This window comes from Symphodus melops (genome assembly GCF_947650265.1).
Source record: "Symphodus melops genome assembly, chromosome: 22".
In the NCBI taxonomy this organism is placed as follows: Eukaryota; Metazoa; Chordata; class Actinopteri; order Labriformes; family Labridae; genus Symphodus; species Symphodus melops.
The window spans coordinates 17,983,702-18,005,364 of record NC_136712.1 but is presented as its reverse complement, the minus strand read 5'-3'; the positions used below and the strand labels follow the sequence as shown (position 1 = coordinate 18,005,364).

General features: G+C 42.8%; 1 protein-coding gene across 1 annotated transcript in view; it reads right to left on the bottom strand.

Annotated features, from left to right (window-relative positions):
- The window catches only part of nav3 (neuron navigator 3), a 391,548-nt gene that overhangs the window by 187,141 nt on the left and 182,744 nt on the right, over window positions 1–21,663 (bottom strand). The gene's annotated exons all lie outside the window — the stretch shown is intronic.

The window sequence follows — 21,663 nt, the reverse complement described above, 5'->3', positions numbered from 1 at the left end:
TTGAAGTCATATGAAACAGTGTTGATGTTGGTGTTGGGTGTAAGGTTACATAAACCTAGCATCGCGTTTCGTTTTGGAAGAGCAACATACCAAGAAACATATCTGAACGTTGTGCTGGCTTCAAATACTAACAGGAAGCAGCAACTGCTGTAAGCTTTTCAAATTAAAATTGTTAAACTGAAGTGTAAGAATTTTAATTTTGAACATGCTGAAAGAGCTGATCCATCTCGTCTGAACGTCACCATGAAGGAGACGATATGTGGGCACTTACACTTCGCTCTGGATGTCTTCAAAGAGAGGCAGTTTCTTCATCGGTGGCGAGGTCGTGACTCCGATACCTAAATTAAGTCAACGTCCGACCTAACAACGATTCTAGATCGGATCCGTCCCATCGCTAACAGTAACTCATTTGTGGCTACAGTAGTTTCTCATTCATTGTTTCTGAGAGGAAATTAAACATGGGAAAAAGCGTCTGATAAAAGCTGGCTGCACGCAGAAAGATTGATCTGGCCAATTTTAGGCCTGACTCTCCTCCCTCAATAAGACGACAAGAAAGTATTGTCTTTTTAATTGGCCGGTCTGGTCGGATCTTCCTGTGGTGTAAAGTATGTTAAAAGTATTCAGATCTGCTCAGAAGAACTTTGTGGCTGATTTTGAATTGTAAATAATAAATATTAAGCAAACAACCACAGAAAATCTGTTTTTACAGCCCACGTTAACTCGCCACGTCTTCATCCCTACTTTTACTTCAATGTGTGATAATACATAAAAATGTGTCAAAATAAATAATCCCCAATTCTTTCTGCCTGTCATCCACCATGTTTGTTAAGGCTATACTAGATTTACAGTTTAGAGTTACACCATGGCCATCAAACATCATATTTCATCTGATGCCACCAAGACTTAGTCAATGCACAGCTACAATTCCAAAATCTTATTTTTCCCAACAAGTTCAACAAGTAAAAACTGAAGAACAATATGTGAATAAATATGTTCATATCTTTTATGGGTCATAGGTCATAACGCCTGCAGCTCTAGACACAACTGTTTGGTATGCTGTCAGCTAGCTGTCATGCTAAGTTTTCTACAGAGGTCCAGAAGGCCAACTCCTCCTCCCTTTGTCAAGGGCAAAACAACACAATGATGCATTCGAGTGCTCGAGGTAGTGAAAGGTGAAAGGTACAAACTGAGATCACATACAAGGGGCTGGGTTAAGTAAGCGGTTGTATAATTATACGCGCCAGTTGGGGAAATAAATTGGTGTAAAAAAGGTGAGCCTAAAAATGTCTACAAAACCCTTTTTTGTAACGACAGCATAAAAGGCTTGATCATTACTCCTATTAAACAGTTAACAGTGTTTTTAACAAATATGACCACAGCTTTAAAGTCCATGGAAAAAGTCAAACAGCAAGTGTTTGACTGTTAGAGTTTTAGAGAGTATTGTGTAACAGTTTGTAATATAAGAGAAAGAACGGGCGAGATAATGCAGGACAGACAGAAATCTGTGACAAAGGATGTCTTCAAAGTCTTTAACAGCACTCAGAATGGGGAACTGCTGGATGTATTCAACACATGTTTTGTTGGTTGGTGGAAGGCAGATGAGCCATACTGAATTTGGACCGCTTAAGTGGACACAATATGACATGTAGCTACTTTTTTTGTCCTCTTTCAAAGGGCTCCTTGCTCCACACGAGACATAAAAGGGAGTGAAAGTTTTATATGGAAAGGCTCCATCTGGTTCAGTTTAGAGAGGCGAGGAGATGTGCTCGAATAGGAGGGGTACACTGCAGTGTCATGGCAAACCGGAACTTTTTAACACGCCATCGTCTAATAAAAGGAGCCGGGGAGGGAGGAAAACCAAACACAGCGCTGACCACAAAATTCACAACACCTGAAAAGTATCTTCCTCTGTAAGGCTCCGCTTTGTGAGCGCTGAACTCTGACTCGTACAAGAAGGTCAAATGTCAAGGTGGAAGAATCACTGGTAGAAAAGTGTGACATGATCTTTTTACATGTGGCTGCTTCCTCTTCTTCTCACTTTCACACTGCCTGAATGCCTTTGACAGTCAATTGCCTTAATAGGGACGCTGTTTCCCCCCCGACCAGGAATAGCACCAGCTTCTCCAGTATGTTTTCAATCATGCACTAGGGGCTATCATGACAAGCCTAAAACAACAGGATACCACGTGAATGAATGGCGCAAGTCCAACTTAGACTTTGCCTGCTGCTGCGGCCTGCAGAGCTGCGCGTACTGGAGGCCCTTGGCCGACATCCAGCTTCCCAAGACCGTCTAGAAAAACTGCAGGGAAACCCGCCTCTGACGAGGGCCCATCCCTCGGGTGCTGAGTCGAAACAAGCTTACACCAAAACCTCAGAGAGATCTGATGAAAAACTCTCACTTCCCCTTGTTTTTTCGACGATTTCTGGACATAATCACCTGACACTGCAGAAAATAACCCGGAGAGAATCAGGGGGTCTCAGCAACCTGCAGGTACAAAGACCGCTGCTGTAATATGGCGCTGAAAGTTCCTCGTTTAACAACGCTGAAACGATCCAAAATCAACATCAGCAAAGTGGATCTCAGGTTCACTTCCATTCGCACAGTTCGAGTCGGGCAGGTCAGCTCCCTTATGTTTGGCTAGCGGAGCCAACTACTTCTCTAAAAATAGTGTGGCGGCCAACTGTGTAACGGTTAAAATATGGAGAGAACAGGGTGAGATGAGGAATGAAGTGGATACCAATGGAAGGACAATGTTGACAAAAGGAGATTAAATACTCATGCTGTTTGCTGAATGGTTCAGTATCAAGTGATATTTCAAAACATGCGGCAGACTGTAAAGTAATCAGTGGAACTTTAGTCAAGACCACCTGCACTGAGACCTGCTCCAATCCAAAGGTTGAGCCACTTGAATTTAAAAATGACAGTCCACAGAACAAACATTTAGTTTGGTTTTTCCTCCAGGATTAAGGACGTTTAAAACAAGTCATTATGTGAAAAAAAATTCCGAATACATTTGCACAAACACAACCAAACATCTCTTCATTACCACTTATTGGAACCTAAAATCTGGAGCCTGCGGCAGATCCACCGTGGGCATCGCATGCCACTCTGGTTTGCTGCCCTCCTCTCGTGTCTGTTGGATTCAACTTTAAGTTATTCCTCTGTGACCTTCCAATGAGCAACCACTGACATGCTGGTGCAACCAACCACATGAAGAAGGGATTAAAGTTGCACAAACCCAAACCATGAAGTCATTGCTTGTCTTGATCTCACAGGGATGATGACTGCTTTGCCTTCCTTTTGTCTTGAATAGAATAATTCACTAAAGGCCTCTGTACAGAGCATTTCGTCCAAACTAAGAGCTACAACCATATTCATAAATATGAATGAAAGTTGGAGACAATGGCTGTTTTTTTTTTTACACACACTGAAGATAACCTGTTGTTAACATGCCTTCCTCTCATTATGGCACAGACATGAAAAAGACTTTACCACAACTAAATTTAAGCTACAGTCACTGTTCATGTGGACGCTGCTCAGCAAAGCTTCTACACTCTGAATTTCCTGGAAAACCACGACTAAATATGTCGCGGTAAGGAAACACATTCCAGCAGAAGGAAGGAAAAAGGTGGAGGTGGCAGCAAAGGAGGCATGGATGAAAGCTTGGAGGTCCACAACATCCCAAATACAGCTTCAAGGAGATTTGTGTTAAAGATCCCTCTGTAAGCCCCTCCTCCCCACATTCACACTTTCTTCTGATTGGCCCGCTCTGTGGATGCCTGCAGGGGGGCAGAACGCTGCAGGGCTGCCAGGGGAGGGCTGAGAACAGCCTAGGCATGTCTGCTCTCTGTCCCCCAAGTCAGAACCAAACATGGAGAAGCAGCCTTCAGCTTCTATGCTCCATATATCTGGAACAAACTCCCAGAAAACTGCAGGTCAGCTGAACCTCTCAGCTCTTTCAAATCAGGGTTAAAGACTCACCTGTTTACTGCTTTAACTCAAATATTTTAATAAAGGTTTTCATCTTTTATTCTGCACTGTAAATTTTAAATCCTTTTTTATATTCTTCCTTAAATTAATTTTATTTGAATTGTTTTTACTTGAACACATTTTAAGTTTTAATAATTTCAGTGATTTGTAACTTTTATGAGTATGTATCTTTTCTTTCCTCTGTCATGATGCTTTTGATGTCTTGTGTAAAACACTTTGAATTGCCTTGTTGTTGAAATGTGCTATACAAATAAACTTGCCTTGCCGAGGCAAACAGCTTCCCTGCTCTCCAGAGGCGTGAAGCCATCTCCTGAAATTCTCAGTTTCTGGTTTCATATCTGGGAATATTTTGAGTTAATTGCAGAACAAGCCGCCTCTGCAGATTTACCCTGATTAATCCAACTTACATTTATCTAGTTACCTGAAGCTTTGCCCGCGTTTAGTATGGGCATCAGGCACTGTAGCACTGTATGTGAGTTTTAAAATATGGATCAGCATCAGAGGTCAACTTTAACCGACCTTTGCTAAGTGCTGCTCTATTCATTCTTCTTACAAGACGTCACACACACACTTTGGCCGGCCGGCCTAATGCTGCGTGCTTCGGAGAAGTTGCCAGACTGTTTTGTGCCGTGGTTGTTGAGACAGATGACCCAGAGAGGTAAAGATTGTGGATAAATGCTATTGGACGCTCCGCTGTCCCTTAAGGGAACTAAGGATTGGTCTTCTCCTTATCCCGCCATAAAAATGTGTCATAAATATTATCACCTTTTCACTAACATTACTGCCTAAGAGCACAGACGGGAAGTCACAGCTTCGAGTGAGTCTGCTGTCCAGATACTTTTGTTACATAACTAAATGTTAGCTTTTTATCACTCACCTACGTGTTGATGATGAAGGATTTCTGGACCTCAGTGCTTTGTGCAGTTGGGTCCATGTTTAAAATCATAAAACAACAGTGTTCAGTTCATATCAGCAGGTGCTCCCCTCCAAATGTACTCCTATGGGAGGAGTTCGATTCCACTTTTGTGACCTTAATTTCAGTGTGGTGTGGTCGAGCTACTGTTGGAAAACAAAACAGTTTCAACCGCACGTCAGACAGTAAGAAAAACAGATATTTCTGTCCCATGGAATCAATAATGTCATGTGTTTATTATCTGTTCCAGGCAGTAGGTGGACGATTGGTAACCTGCACTTTAGGATGTGTGTTAGTGGTTTATATGAAAGATACCGCACAGGGTCGAATGACGTCAGCACAGAGGTTCCTCTGTGGCTGTGAAAACAAACATGCCGGGGTGCAGGAGATAAGAGGGGTCACACCTCCCACCCTGAACACACATACACACACACGCACGCACGCACACACACACACACACACACGCACAATCACTCGCATATCTAAACACATCCCTCAGGGAGGCTGGACAGATAGTCACGCACCTGGCCCCGTCAGCACTCTGAATGCTATCAGTCAACCACATGTCAGACAACATGGAAAGTAAAACAAACACACTCACACTGGCACACACACACACACACACACACACACACACACAGAAGAAAGAGGTGGCTGAGTGGACGGAGGCATGTACAGCGGCTCAGTGAAAACAGGCATGTGCCATTAACACACATCAAGCGTGAACCGGGAGCACATAAACATACTTTCACTTTCATCCTCTCACGGTGTCTCAAAGGTTCTGAATGCACACACAGATTCCTGCTCCCCAGTCAACCTCTGGCTTCTCCGCGGTCAACCACCCACGCAGAAAACACGCTTTCAACCGGAAAAATGTGAGCATCACAGGAAATCTCTCATCTGCTCCCATATGCAGAAACAAAAACAATTCTGAAATGCTGCCAGGATCTCATGTGTTTTATAAGTCAGAGAATCAGAGTTAAGTCACCTACAATAATGGGTTTGGGTTTAAATTGGTAATTTACTGTCATGCATCCAGGGAGCCGGGTGTCTTGCATTGCACATATTATATAAAAAATCCAACCTGTGTTTTTGAATATAAACCCATCCAGTCCTTTGTTTGTGCAGAAGTCACCTTGTGATGACACAGTGGGATTCTCGTAAAAAAAAAACCTCCCTTAGTGCGACTAATTAGCCTTTAATTTCCCATCAATGTATTCATTTGCCTTGAATTTCCCTCGGGATCAATAAAGTATCTATCTATCTATCTATCTATCTATCTATCTATCTATCTATCTATCTATCTATCTATCTATCTATCTATCTATCATTTACTATTCAATCATTCACTTTTCTTTTTCCGTCGTTACTTATGTTCTCACTCTGTAATCCTGTCACTCATCTCTGCAGACACACTGTCGCTCCGCCTTTACTTTGGATGTTGCAATCACAGCTTAAACTTCAACTTTCACCTCTTCACTTGTAAACGATCTCCGTCTGTTGGTCCATGTCCTCCTGGAGAACTGATACCAAAGACCCCTTGGTAAGTTCATAAGTCCAGTATTACAACACTTCATGGGTCACAACAGGGATCAAGAATTATGGCAAGAATGTGAGAATGTCGACAGTGTTTCTGTCTCTTGTTTTGATGTCTATCCAGTCTGGTTAGATGGTTTGGAGTGCAAACAAAATACAGTAATCATTCCCTCAAGTATTACATGCATCAGATGATACTCCAAAGAGGGGAAAAGGGAGGCGGAGGAGATGACAGTAGATCATTTAGATGCAGCTTTGCCTACATGAGGAGACGCTTTCATAACTGCTCTCCTCTTCTACAATGACAGGCCTCGACAGTTGAGAGAAAATGTCCCGTATGGAAAGCCATTATGAGCAGCAGAGTAGCCTTCAAGGTCAGCTCTTATAGATCATGACAACGGCTCCTTGTCCTGTCAAATTCAGACTTACAGCTTGCCCTTTCATCACAAAACCGTCACTTTATGGTCTCCGTTGTCGAAACTTTCCTCACTTCCACGCGCTGTTAAAAGAAAACTGCACTTTTACACTTGACAAATTGCAAAGGCCAATGACTTTCCATTCTTTGCGGCTGAGTTGGCGTAAATCAATCCCATTTACGACTATCACATTCCTTTCTCTTGTGTTTCCCCGTGGTCTTCCTCATATCCACCCCACATGTCTGTGCTTTGCCTCTTGTGAAAGAGCTGTGTTCAAGGCAAATCCTGGATTTCACAGCTGGAGTTGATAAAGTCTTGAAGTGCTGAATGGGACTCTTCCCTCAAAAACAACAAGCAGGAGAGAGGATGTAAAGTCATCCTGAAGTATGGGTAACATGTAAGCTGTGAGTGCTGCCCAACAGAGGGCACCACCCAAAGACATATGGAAAATAATTATTTTACTACTCTGAGAAGTTGTAGCAGTGATCTCATGAATCAATGGAAACATTTCATTTAATGGTGAAATTCTGGAGCCTATTACTCCGGAGCTGACAATGCACAGCTGTAACTAACTGAATTACAACCTTATTGATGCAAAAGTAAAAGAGAGGCTTGGAGAAATCCAGTCAAATGACTAAAATAAACCCTGCAAAGACATCGTGGCACCATCCTCCATTGTTTCAGTGTCAACACCAATACGAAAGCTGATCCAAGAATGCTGGGGCTCTGATTTGTAATGTGAGCGAGTTGTATTTTTGCATGCATTACAGACATCAACTTTGATTTCTCAAACTACAGTTAATGGCAATAAAAAGCTGATTGATAGTCCATGCAGAGTTGGATCAAATGTCCTTTAAATACAGCATTTATTCAGGTGCCATTTTCCTGCCTTTGAACGACTGCTAAAAGAAAAAGTGATGTATTTTTTTGTGTTGATGTTTTCAGAATGTTGTTGAAAACGTGAATTGATTGTTCAGCCAGTTGGAAAAGTTCATCCATCTGTGACAATTTAAACTAGTCTTGCATTAAAATGTCCTTTTCCAACAGAGCATGCATCCATCCATCAGCAGAGAAAAAAGTCCTCATCCTGTGGGAAACACTTCTTGCACCTGGTTGTTAAGGCTGACTTCCCTCTCAACCTGCACCCAAAGTTTCTGCACATGTGCAACATAATGTGCTGACAGCTGAACCTATTATCAGAGCGGATGCTGAAATATTGATCTACAGTAAGAGACGCAAAATAAAGACAAACTCAACTCAAGGGGTTATGGGTATTTTACTACCCTAGAGCCAGTCTGCAGGAAACTCTGCATCACACAGCAGGAAGCTCATTTCAACAGAGCTCTCAACACGTTAGTGTCCTGACCAACTCTAGCGCTGTGCGCTCGGATCTGCATGACACAGTGAAACTGTAACCATACAAATCATTATCTTCCATGTTTAGAATTACACCAACACAATGTAGGACTTAAGTTTGGTGCACTTTGGCACCCATATGAATCTATCTTAGAAAACTGTAAAACTATTGCTGTTATGCATACCCCTAATCGACAACATGCTTTTTATAACAGCTTGGCTGGTTGTGCTGCTTCTTTTAGTTCCCATTGGCTTTGGACAGTGTTTCTTTTTGATACATGAAAGCTGCAAAACTGAACCAATTAACTTAAAGAGGACATATTATAGCCCTTCTCCACCTTTTCAAACAGTCCCTGTGTGGTCTAAAAAAAACCTCTGCGCTGTGCTTCGCTCCAAATCTAACATGAATCAAGCAGCAGAGGAAGTTTGTAACCCTGTAGAAATCAGCTCTCTCAGAACGCTCTGTTTTGGTGTGTGTGTCTCTTTAAATGCAATAAGCCCCGCCCCCTGAGTTTTCCTCTGTAGAGACAATAAAAATGGCAGACCTGCTCAAAAGTTTGTGCCCTTGGCTGGAGGTGGAGTCCATGGATGGAGATACCAGGGGAGGGGATTTTTTCCCCCCAGAATCCCACTGTGACATCACAAGGGGAGCAATTTTAAAACAGAGCATTTTTCTCTGTGTTTTAAGATTTATGCAGAGCACAAACAAAGGACTGGATCGATTCACAGTATTTCACATTTTGTTGGGTCAGTAGAACCCTACCTCGGGAATGACTTCCTCACTTTCATTAGTGCTTGCACATACCTCCATATATACATTTTTCTTAACCTGTCGACCTAAAACTGGTTTAAATGTTTGAACATGGTCCTAAACTCAGAGTTTTATTTTATAAAATGGATTCATGATTGACAGAGGTACTAATACTTATCAAATGAATCCCACAATCTACTTGGTCTTAAAGGCACATTACACTCTCTTCAGATCTAACAACACACATTCACTGCTCCAGTGATCACAGATAATTACTCCAACTATTGTGTTCTCACTTCAGTCCACACCTTCATAATATCACACAGATATCCTGTTTGAACCTCATAAGCTCTTTCCAAACAATAGACAAGTGTTCTTCATCCCTTGAGTAACCAGATTAAGCCTCATTACTTTCAAACACGTGCTAAGGCACACACAGCTTCTAACCTGCGTCCCCCGGGCTGGAAGTAGAAGAAAGCTTGTTGTTTGCTCATCTGATCAACTCATATTGGTGTCATCTGTGGCTGGCCTGCGGATACTTTGACTCGCCTTCGTTAGCGCTGAGGCTCATATAACGGCCGCTTTAACGCCGTCTGAGTACGCCGACTGATTAAAGACGAGCTGCCCGACTGCCTTCAGACATACGCCTGGAAGCTGGCACGCCGTCAACAGGTCCAGATGTGAGCGTGATACTGAGCACGTGCATCTGAGGGCTCTCACATATACTGTAACTGTGGCCACTTACAGGAGACGTTCCTTTTGTTGGTGTGTATGTGGGTGCATGTTTGCATCGTTAAGAAAAAAAAAACGGCTTGTGTTGAGGGTACAACGTCTCATTATGTTTACTGTCTGCTCAACAGCACAAGCTTGTCTAAGGTACCTTAAACACAGCCTACAGCGCTGTGCTGTACATGCTCACTGTCTATTAAACTACACACAGCGGTTACATAAAGGACTAAGAAAAAGCAGCTGGCGAGAGTCTCTGCTATGTTGTGATTTATGATGTGATGAGGAAGGGGAGGGGAGAGTGAAGACAGTCATCTAATTGGTACACTCTGACCCATCAAGCAACAATTCAGTTTCAGAGGGTTTCTTAGAAGACTCAGGTCGTCGTCTCCAGCTGGAGCAACAGGAGCAGGAAGTGCCTCTACCTAGGACCGTGTTTGTGCGTGACAAGACAGCGTTGGCGGTGGGAGTTCCTCTCGTCTGACACAAATGGGTCGGCTGTGCATCCTGTTGACTGGAGGCATGTTGAAGCAGACATGGGCCTCCTGCTGTACCTTCTGAATACTTATCTGTTCTTCATTTACGAGCTCAGTTATGTTTTTGTTGTGAGTACTGTGTGTAAATAATATATGATAAAGATAGATTTTTTTAATAAGCGGTTTAAGTCAAGAGCTGTTACAAAAGAATACATTTATATTTAAATCTAAATGTTTGTATTGGACTAATTAATTACAGGGAAGCTGCAGGGGGAAAAAAAGGAAAATTTGTAACCACTATTTTTTAGACTTTGTTTGTTTTACCCGGAAAATCCAAATGAGTGGAAACCTCGTCCCATCCGCCATGTGTTCAGATCTGATTTTGACCCTTTGCTACATGTCGTGCTCCACTCTCTTTCTCCCAAAACTTATTGTCTCTCATCAGCTGTCATGGACAATAAGGGAAAACATGGCCCGTAAACCAAGGAAAAGAAAGAAGAGAAAAATAAAGCCATTAAGTAAGCGCAAAAATCTGCAGTTCCTTGAGTTTCCTCTCGAGGCTGCTGAATCCCAATTTGGTCCCACATTCAAATGTCTCTTGATGCAGCAGTAATAAACATGAGTGACATTCCAAAAGCCTGGCAACAGAAACACATTTGTACGGGGGTGAACAACCATTAAATCAACATTTCCAATAGGGCAACTGCCATCTTTGGCTTCACAAGCCAAAGGGTGACGCTACTGAGATGACGTCCATTTTTATACAGCTGATGTTTTTTGTTTTGTTTTTTTTGTCTACAAAACAAAAACGTTATACCAGAACTGAATAATGGATGACCAGATAATGTATTTTTTTTTGTTTTTTTTTGCCTCCGGAGGCTGTCAAACATGTCAGTGAGGATGTTTGAAGTCTCTACCTGTTTACTGTGGGCTTGTCTCTCAAATGTGGCCAACACCAGTGTGATGCTACAGTTACATCATCCAACCAGCTGAAAAAACAATGAGAAACAAAAGCACAGAAGAGTGTCATCATGCAGAAATGGACACTTCTGCATCATCAAATGCAATCTACAGGGTTCTTATACATAAATGGTAAATATGCATGAAAGTGCAAATATTGAATGTGTGTTTAGAAGAAGCTGTAGACAATCTGTAGACTGACAGAGACAGACGCAAAATCTCTGCTGTTGCTCCTCGCTGCTTATCTCTCTACTGTCTCCATCAATCAGTGAGATTCTACCAAAGAATTCAAGGCAACTCTGTAAAGTGTTTGTGTATCTGAGAGCACACACACACACACACACAAACACACACACAAACACACACACACACACACACACACACACACACTCACACACACACACACACACACACACACACACACACACACACACACACACACACACACACACACACACACACACACACACACACACACACACACACACACACACACACACACACACACACACACACACACACACACACACACACACACAGTAAGAGAAACAAGAGAGAGAGAGAGAGAGAAAGTCAAAGAGAGAGAAGGAGGGTAAAAAATAAGACTGTGTGGATTTCTGTAAGTAGCCATACTGGCACACCAGCATCCTTTGTTTGTGTGTGTTCATGTTTGTTTGTGTGTGTGTGTGTGTGTGTGTGTGTGTGTGTGTGTGTGTGTGTGTGTGACTGTGAGAGAGCAAGAAGGACAGAGAGAGATAATGACAGCCTTGAGTAGCCTTAATGTGGACAAAAATGAGCGTGTGTGTAAAGAGTGTTTACTCCCGTGTGCATGTGTCTGTGTGTGTGTGTGTGTGTGTGTGCTTATGTGTGTGCATTCATGTGTGTGTGTGTGTGTGTGTAAGTTAGGGTGGTCCAGTGACTGTGTTTACACTTATCGTTGTGTTTGGTGACAGCCGCTGAAAGCTTAATGGTGCTCTGTCCTGGTGATACCAGGTAATTACAGGATTGTCTTAAACTGCAACAAACACACGGTTTGGTTCTGAGGACGAGGTTAACAAACACAACTTGTGTGATTAACCACGGAGGGCAAAGATCGAGATGGATGTAATGAGATTGGATTATACTTGTAAAAAGTGCAGTTTATCTGGGTCGAGAGTTAGAAAGTTCAACCGTGCCTCAGAAGGAGCGACGATATAGTCATCAACAAAGACGGCTCACAGTCCAAAGACGTTCGAGTTCATTTCATTGGGGAGCTTTAAATTGCCTGTCGTTGTCGGTGACTGGTTGTTCGTCTCTTCATGTCCGCCCTGTGATTGCCTGGTGAGCTGTCCAGGTTGTACTCCGTCTCTCAACCAATGACAGCTGGGACTCGATTCCTAAGTAAGCTGAATGGAAACAGTTCAGATGATGGATGAACTGATGAACATCAGGATGTGAGAAAGACAACGATAACAACTCCTGCATACGGAGGGTTGAAATGAAGTCATTGTGTGTTTAACCATTAAACTTCTTATTCTGTATAGTTCAGATGTCGTGAAGCACTGGGAGGCCGAATATTCACATTAGTTGTTCCCTAGCTGTTCTATTTGGCAATGCATGACCAGTTTGGACTAAAGACAAACACAGTCAATAGTTTGTGGTGTTGAACAAAGATGTACTAGGCGAGGACTTGACTTGAAGGTGAATCCATTTGGGAAAGATTTGGATAAGATGGGTAAAGAACTAATTTTTATCTTGCACAATTCACATCTGCATCGGATTTCGGGTCTGAAATGAGGTTTAATTTTTTTTTTTTTTTGTGAGAAAAATCTAAACTGGAGTGACTATGATTGCACAAGTTACACCTCCTACATCTGTCATGAATTCAACCCAAAGAAAACAGACCTCCAGCGGGTGGCCATGGGACATCACTGTCTGCATCATCCTGTTAACCAGACCAAGGATATAAAAGATCATCACTAGAGAAAAGTGCCAGGAAAACTCTGCTGCAGCTGCTGTTCTGTTCATAGTCTGTGTGATTTAGTATTGGATTATAAGAGAACAGAGCGATGAAACCAGTGAACGTGTCTAAAGGATAGACTGAAGATTACCTCCGCGTCTTATATCAAAGAATAGGCAAACAAACAAGAACACTGTGCTGCTAACCAAACAATTATTCCCTTAATGGGCGAGGCTAAGGGAGCCTGTTATGTCCAAAAAGCTGTACGATTTTTAGAGCTGGGTCGGACTGAGGTCTGGTTGCTTTCACACCTCTAACAAACCGTGCAAGGGTTTGTTTGGAAGCGAACCGACACCACCTCTTCGGCCTCGTCTGGCTGTTTGCTGCGCACCTGAGTTCAATGCTTTGTATTCACACCTACTCAAAAGGTCCGCACCAGAGTTTGAGTTCGTTTCAAGCAAAGCAAACAAGGTAGGTGTGAATACACCCTGAGACTTTCTTTCTTTTTGCACAGTTTTGATGATGACTTGGAGTGTTTCATCATTTCATCATCTTGTTTAAAAAACAAGACACTTTTCAATTTGTGCAGATTAAAGGATATCCAACATTTAAAGATGAACAAATACATTTCACAAGAATAAACTCTTGCAAATGTTTGTGTAGTATTTCTGTGGCTGCTGATTCCATCACAATAGACTCAACAAAATGAGTAAATCCCCAAAATATAACACCCATCGATCAACTCCCAACAGTCACCTAAAGCAGTTCCCACATGCTGCACAGCTAACATTAGCTGTAAACTGGTTTACATAGAAATGTTTTGGTAAATGCATTGCACCTGATTAGCACTTTTCTAGTCTTTCAACCACTCATTGATTTTCACGACATGACGTAATCTACCGTTTTTACACTAACATTCATACTCTGATAGAAGAGGCTGCTACGTAATGTATCATATGACCCATTGGTAATAATCACATTTACACACATTTCAACCCATACACACCACTGTTGTTATACCTGCAGGAGCTACTTTGGTGTGTTATCACTTTGACACGTAGATTGCAGGAGCTGGGTATCAAGCGCCAACCTTTCAAATGAGGGACCCGCTCTGCCACTGAGCTACAGACGCCCCCAGTGGCAACCTGTGGTATTTGCATGCAAGCCTGGTAGGAAAAAGCTGAATCTGATTCCAGGTCATAAGGGGACATGTGACGTAATGGGACAATTGCACTTGCAGAAAACTTCTGATATTTGCCGGAGGAGCTGAACCAGGAGAATATCCGGAGCAGTCTCCTGTAATTATCTAGAGATTTTCAACGTTGTCAAACACATTGAGTAAAAACATTTAAACAAGAGAAAGCACTAATCCACCTTTAGCTTCAAGCATTGTTCTGAATGAGCCACTGACCAGATTTTAATAGAGTGCAGAACATTCCTCATATATGCATTATGAGAGCCTAAAGTGATCGTGACTACCCAAGTCTAAGTATCATGGAATGGCTCTGAACTCTGGGATGGGGTAGCAGTGGAGCAGACGCAGAAGAGAGACCATTGAGTCAAAGTGATATAGCAGTGGCGAGCTCATGATTTAGCAGTGGAGAAGCAGCTGGCGCTACACTGTCCCAACTCTCACATCCCAAAGGCTACTGTGGATAACCACTGGCACAGAAGTATCGACACTTTTCCTCTGCACACATCCAGCAGCCACTTCCACGTAGACGTCATTTGGAGTACAGTTACTGGTTACCGTGATGCGATTAAAGGGCTAAATTGACTTTGAAATCATACCCTAGAGTAACACAGACTTTATTTTTGTCTTGTAGCAGTGGAAGTAAATCAAATTGAGGAGGGAGGGAGCGAGTTGCAGAGCTGCCAAAAAGTCCTAATTCCTTCCTATACTTCCCTTTATTGGCTCCTTGCCTCCAGACAACCAGTCGAAGCAGAAATCTCCGTGTGCAGATCTGTCGGTTTGGCTCCGAAAGACTTCAAACCTTGATTATCCTGGGAGTTAAGGAGCACTTTTTCAGGGAGGACGTATCAGAGGGTGCAACGAGCTGGCTCACGTCCCATCTCAGGTTGAGATTGGCAAGAATACAGCAACGCAATCAAATGAACACAAACAAACAGACTTCACTGCGTTTCCAGTAAATGATACATTACAATGAAAAGTCTTTATCACATTTCCACATCTTGAATGCTCCGTAGCTAAAGTTGTTTCAACAAAAGCTGAAACACTTTTAGTTGAATCAAACCAACAAGGCCAACAAGGGGTTAAAGGAGGAGACCCTGCCAGAGTGTTAGCAGTTACAGTTTACAAATGATTTTGTTTATCTAGCTGACGGCAGCAATGATATACTGATATCTTTACGCCAGTTTGAGCGTCTTTGATGGATGTAAAAAGTTGTTTTTTTTCTTTCTTATCAGAACCCCAAAGACGAAGACGATGGGACTGAAGGTAAGCACTGTGTTTCTCAAACAGGGATTCAAGTTCCAGAAGGGATAAAAAGTTTGAAGTAATAAATACATCTCACATATATATATACATATGTATATACATATACAAATAAATCTCATACATATATGAAGCGTTGTTGTGCATGGTATGAGTGCGAGTGCGGCCTTAGATTGAATGAGAGCACCAAATGCTGCAAACTGCCGACTGCTGCGTTTCAGTGTGTAAGTAGTTAATGTTTGTAATGTAATGAGACGTATAACAGGCGAGCAGACAGATTGTACCAGTCGATACAGAGGAGATATAAAAGCCTTGCAGGAAAGATTGTGGATGAAGTCAGGGTAAAATATTAGCCTGTTTGTGTTCACACATGCAGCTCAGCCTGAAAGATTTCTGGAATTATCCAGTAGTTTATTGTACATACGAACGAGGCAACAAATTAGAGTGAAACCGTTGCTGCTCCCCCGTGAGTTTCTGCCAGGGACAAATTAGTCAGCTGTTGCATGATGGCAGCAAATATCGTTTTAAATCAGACACTGATGGCACGACATGCGAATCGATCTCTTTAGGTTCTTGTTCCTTCCTTGAAAAAGACATGTCAAAGGAGCTGCATTGTATGGCAGAGTTTAAGAACCCTGCAGTTCCAGGAACATAAATTACTGTTACTGGTCACTATACTGGTTGAGCAGAGTGAGGAGAAAGCTTTGGCCTCTGTGGCCACATTCAGGCTTTATTACAGAGCCGAACATGTGGCTAAGTGCTGAGAGCCATGAGCATGAAAGCCATTTCTCTTGCTCAAATTGCTCTGATGAAAACTGGTGGCTCAGAGAGGCCAGGGGCCGGCCAACAGTAAGCCCCCCTCCCCACCTCACGCACATTGTCCAATTAAGGTCTTCTACTTCAGCTCTGTGCCCAGGCAGACTGCCACAGGCTGCCGAGCCCAAACAGTCTGCTCAGGGGAGTTAATCTCACTCTCCGGACCTGACAGGCCACGGCGTGTGATGCTGCCCGCTCTGACACTTCATCATCAGTGGGTGGGCATCGGCGCGTGGGCACAGGGCTATAAAAGGCCCGGAGGAGTCGGATCTGTTCCCCCCTACCCTTCTATACTGCTGTGTTTGGACCAGCTGCCACTCTGAGCAGTGTGTGTGTGTGTGTGTGTTTGGGTGTGTGTGCCCTGGAGCACAGCAGCCAGACTTTACACTTGCTGTTGGACTGTGAGCAGGGTTATAACATATTGCAGACTCCTGCCAGCGGACCATAACACTGAGCCGTAACTTCACTTTAAATGAAATGTCGCTGTGCTGTGAAAAGCGCCGCAGCTAACAGGCTGGTTAGTTCTGCTGCATCATGTAACTGGAACTGGGCAGCTCTTTTACTTTTTACTGACTTATCTGTGTAAAGCTATTTGTAGAAAGAGAAGCATGAATCAGCAGAGCACAGAGGACACACAGCATCTGTCACGGCTGTGACAAAGTAACTAAATAAATATACAGTTATGGTGCAGTGGATAAATAAACAGTGAGTAAGAATGTGTGCGCCTCTTTAGCGATGCACCAAACACGTAGGACCTAAAATGTTACACAAAGTCCGACACAACATGGACTTATATTAAATCCAGCAAGTCGCCAGCAACACCTTTACAGTCATATCACAACTCACAACAAGCAGTACAGTTTTTACTGCCATGTCAATAAACTCCATGCTGACAGCAGTGAAAACACGGCTGCAGCAGTTTAGCAGGAAAGTTGCAGCTCGCTTGCAGAGTGATTGATACGGCTGTATAGAGCTGACCTGAGGGAACAAATCAATCTTTCATTCTTCTCACAATCCAAATACTCGAAATGCCATCACAACTTCAGGAGGCCTCAGTCAAAGTGGACAATTTGCAGATCACTTTGCAGCCATATAGAAAATGGGCCTGTGTGAAGAGCTTCTGGACGATGATGATGGAGTGACCTGACGAAGAGGCGATTTAGACAACAAGCCTTCAGGAGCATTTTCATTTGAGCGTTGGAATTTATAAACAAGTTATTTTTCTTTTGCAACACAGTCTACAAAAACTCATGATCTGAACAACTTATCTACAGTCAGCTTTCCCAACATCCAGGTCAGTCTAAAGGACGATGAGGAAATCAGAATCAGAATCAGATTTATTTGTCATTGATACAAGTACAGGTACAAGTACAACGAAATTGCTTTGGTCAAAGAGGACCGGTCTGCAGCGATACTTCACGCTTCAAACCTTGATTCACATAAAGGCCATACGAAATGTCAAAAATACACTATAAATGGCAAATAAGAAAAATGAATTTACTAATTTTCATACATGATGTGTAAATTAAAATCTGAAAAAATAAGTTGCAATGGTTTTGTGTTTCGGTGTCTTCCAGAGGAGAAAAGTTCAAACTGTCTTCCTCTCTTGACGGTTTCTATTTCGTCCTGCTCAGTCGATAACGTGCAGCTTCTGTGCAGCTCTTTCTAAAGCTGTCTGTTTTGGAGATTTGGACTTTGCGTTCCTGCTACCTAACGTACAGTAAGAAATGAAATGGGTATATAAAAGTGTGTCTTTACACTGAACTTTACGGCAGGTGAGCCTGAATTTGTGAAAACCAACAGGGATGGCCCTTATTGCTCATAACTTGTGATATGTGATGACTTTTTTTTAACGTTCTGTTTTCCTTGATGTTCCTCACATGATCATGAATATTAATCTCTCTTTTGTGGCATAGATCTCATGGATGTTTGATTTCCTGTCTTGTGCTGGATGGTACAGAAAAGGAAATCCTCCTCTTCTGTAGCATCACCTCGACACTAAACTGGCTCCAGCTATGACTTCTCAATGAGCTTCCTTCAAACCTGACAAACACACTACGTATCACTCTCCTGATATCACATCCTGTTTCTGAACATGTTAGAGATGCCGTCAGACATGACGTGATCTCTATCGATCTCTTTCTGGTTTTTTACGTTTCCTAAAAAAATTTAAAAAAACTGAGAGAAAGCAGAAACCAGTTAGAACAGCCAAACTGGCCCAGAGGAGGAAATGCTGGATGAAAGCCGGCCGCAGGCTCGCTCCGCTTACGTCTCGCCTGCCGCTGTCTTTTTGTATTTTTATCTCGGGAAAGACGCTGCAGGAAAGAGTTTTCCAGAAGTGACAGTGGTTACTGGTGAGTTACAGGCGGGTTCTACAGTTTCCTTCAGTCACTGTAATTACATCATCAGCAGAGATGACAACTATTAGTATTATAATTTCCTCCATTATGTCCTAACCCTTAAATATAGGCCTGGACTCCAAATGGCCTGAGGAAGTCATTACTGGACTCTTAGCAGTCCCTAAAAGCCTCGGCTTTGATCGTATCTCTTCATGTGCAGGATTATGGTGCAGCAGGTTCTCCTCTTAGGCTTTCAGCGGTTCTGGTGAGAGTGCAGGCCGTCTGGAGGTGACGGAGGGCAAAGGAACTGGCTGCTGGTTGAGCCCAGTGGCTGCTCTGCTCCAGTGCTGAGCTCCATTTTTCCACCCAAACAAATAACGTCACAGCACCTGTCAGAACACACAGCACAGAGCCGAGAGGAGAGGGAGCAGCGAGGCCTCATGAAGTGCATGAACTCTCCACATGTACTCCTCACACTTCATAAAAGGGAAACGGAGAATCAATGGGGCGTAAATAGTGTTGTTTTTCTAGAAAGATAAATGTGTTTTTGGATATGCAAAACAGGCGTAGTTAAGTCACGGTTAAAATCAAGTCTCATCAACGACATCCAAAAAGTATGCAACCATCTATAAACCACTGTTTATCCTGTGGAGCGTCACAGGAAGCTCAAACTAAAGAGTTTAAATGGGGTGTGTCCAGTGCAGGTGACAGGACCGGCACACAGGAAGCAAGAACAGTAATCAGGTGTGAAAGGAACAGACACGGTAAGCTGTCTGAATGACTGCTGAGTTTAATGACTGAGTTAGTTTTGGCGGAAAGGCAACCTGAAGGGCGAACAGAGTCACGGAGAAAACAGAACCTATGTTCAAGAAGAGAAGAAAGCACACTCATGTTTGTTTCCTGGATTGCTTCACAGCATCTTTAACGCTGAGTCATGTTAAGGCCTGAGTGACACGTTCAATGACTTGTTAAAAAATGTGCTTGTGATTATTTCTGTGGACAAATGTTTTGTGTTTTCATGGCTTTTCAGATGTGTTTTATGGTGTTTACTTGTGCAAGTGTGGGGATTTTTTTTTTTTTTTTAATTGTCGTGTGAGGGGGATCTTACCAGCTCATTATCTTTGATGGCTTTGTAATGACTCTGTGTACTGCCATGAGAAGGGAGAGAAGAAGGAGAGCTGAAAGTAAGCAGCTGGGGAGAGAAGGAGAAACATCCTCCCATGATTCATTAAGAGAGATCTCCTGAGTTACCCACATTTAACATTCACGTTACACCTTTATCAAAACAAACTCGTCTGTCTTATTTCGGAGACGACTGGAGTCGGAGCTGAAATACTTTCCTGAGGTGAAACTCTTCAGAGGCCGCAGTGACACAAAGTATCTGTCACTTCATCAGCTTCGGTATGTACTGCACTAATATAATAATGTGTACCTTCACATCACATCCTGTCATGTTGCATCGTGTCACATGACTGTATCTTATAAAAACCTGCAAACATAAGCTTCCTTTGCAGTCGTCATGACAGCTGCACTATCACAGGTACTCAGAATAAAACAGCACACCTTGTTTTATTGTGTTATGTTAATTGTGACCTGCCGAAGGACTGCAGTTATAAACTAGCTCTAAGCTAACTCTGGTGCAATAAATCAATACATATTGTGCCTTGTCCCTTTACAAACAAAAAGTTAAATTAATTATTAAACGACATATTACATTGAGATTGGATCAAAATACATAGACATGGCTAGTGCGTGCGTCCCCATGTATGGAGGCTAAAGTCCGGGTGGCCTGGGTTCGAATCCTGCCAGTGGCTTCTTTCCTTTCCATGTCACTCTCCACTCTCCACTCTCTCTCTCTCTCTCTGCCCTATCTCTCCAATAAAGGCAAAAGAATCCCTAAAATAAATCTGAAATGACTTTTTTTTTAAGTAAATCAATAATAAATCAATTATTGATTGAATAACAATTAATAATGTTATTATTAAACAGCATTTGTGCCGAACTCGTCAGACGAAACTCAAGAACCGAGGTGGTGTTATTCTCGTGACAAAAACGTGAATTGAACTTTTTCTTAAAGATTGATAATTGTCCATAAACAGTATAAACGTTTTAGATCAGTTTCTAGGTAAATTTCCAAGACGAGTTTAAAAGGTCAAACTATTGCAAAACATCCCCCATATGAAAGGTAAGCAGAGGTGGAAGCATCCTGCCCGCTCGGCTGGAGAGTCCTCCCCTGACTATTGGACTGTGAAATTAACACAAACAAGGCAAGAAAGAAAAAAACACACATATTTTTCTGCCTCTATATTGAGTTCCAGGAATGCCAAATTCACAACCAACCCCCTCCTCCCCAGATTCTGCAGTGCTGAGATTGGGGCATTAGGCTTTCTCTGGTTTTCTGTACAGGCAGAAAATAAAAACAAACCCACTTCCTGCCCTTGAAAAAAGGCCAATTAGAGAACACAGCTCGAGCTTGATGGAGATACCAGAGGCAGAGGAGCGAGGTGGGAAGGTGCGAGGGGATATCTGGCAGGAGTCAGGAGCTGTCAATCAGAATTAAGAAAAACACAGGGCGATGACTTAAACCTTGATAATGCAGTTTGTCATTAAGCTGAGCCTTGTGGAATAACTGCGAGTTCGAAAACGGATTCAGCCGCTGTAATTAAATGCACGACAGGATTTTGATTCACTCTTTCGGGGGTTTTTAGCCCTGCTGTTTTTACTTCGTCCTCCAAGACATATTCTTCACACGCCCACTTGAGTGTGAGGTCAGGCGGTGAGAGAGGCCAGGTTTGGCTGAGGGTCCGCTGTGGGGACGGTGCGAAACCATCCCCCTTCTCGTTGATAACACCCACGGGAGCCACTGTGTGAAATGGGCCTAATAGCCTGAATGAGTGTGCAGGGGTGGAGAGGGGTATGGATAAGAAGAGTGGAAGCTATTGGCCCTCGAGCAGCGGGGCGATAGGATTGTGAATATTTGCAGAAATGG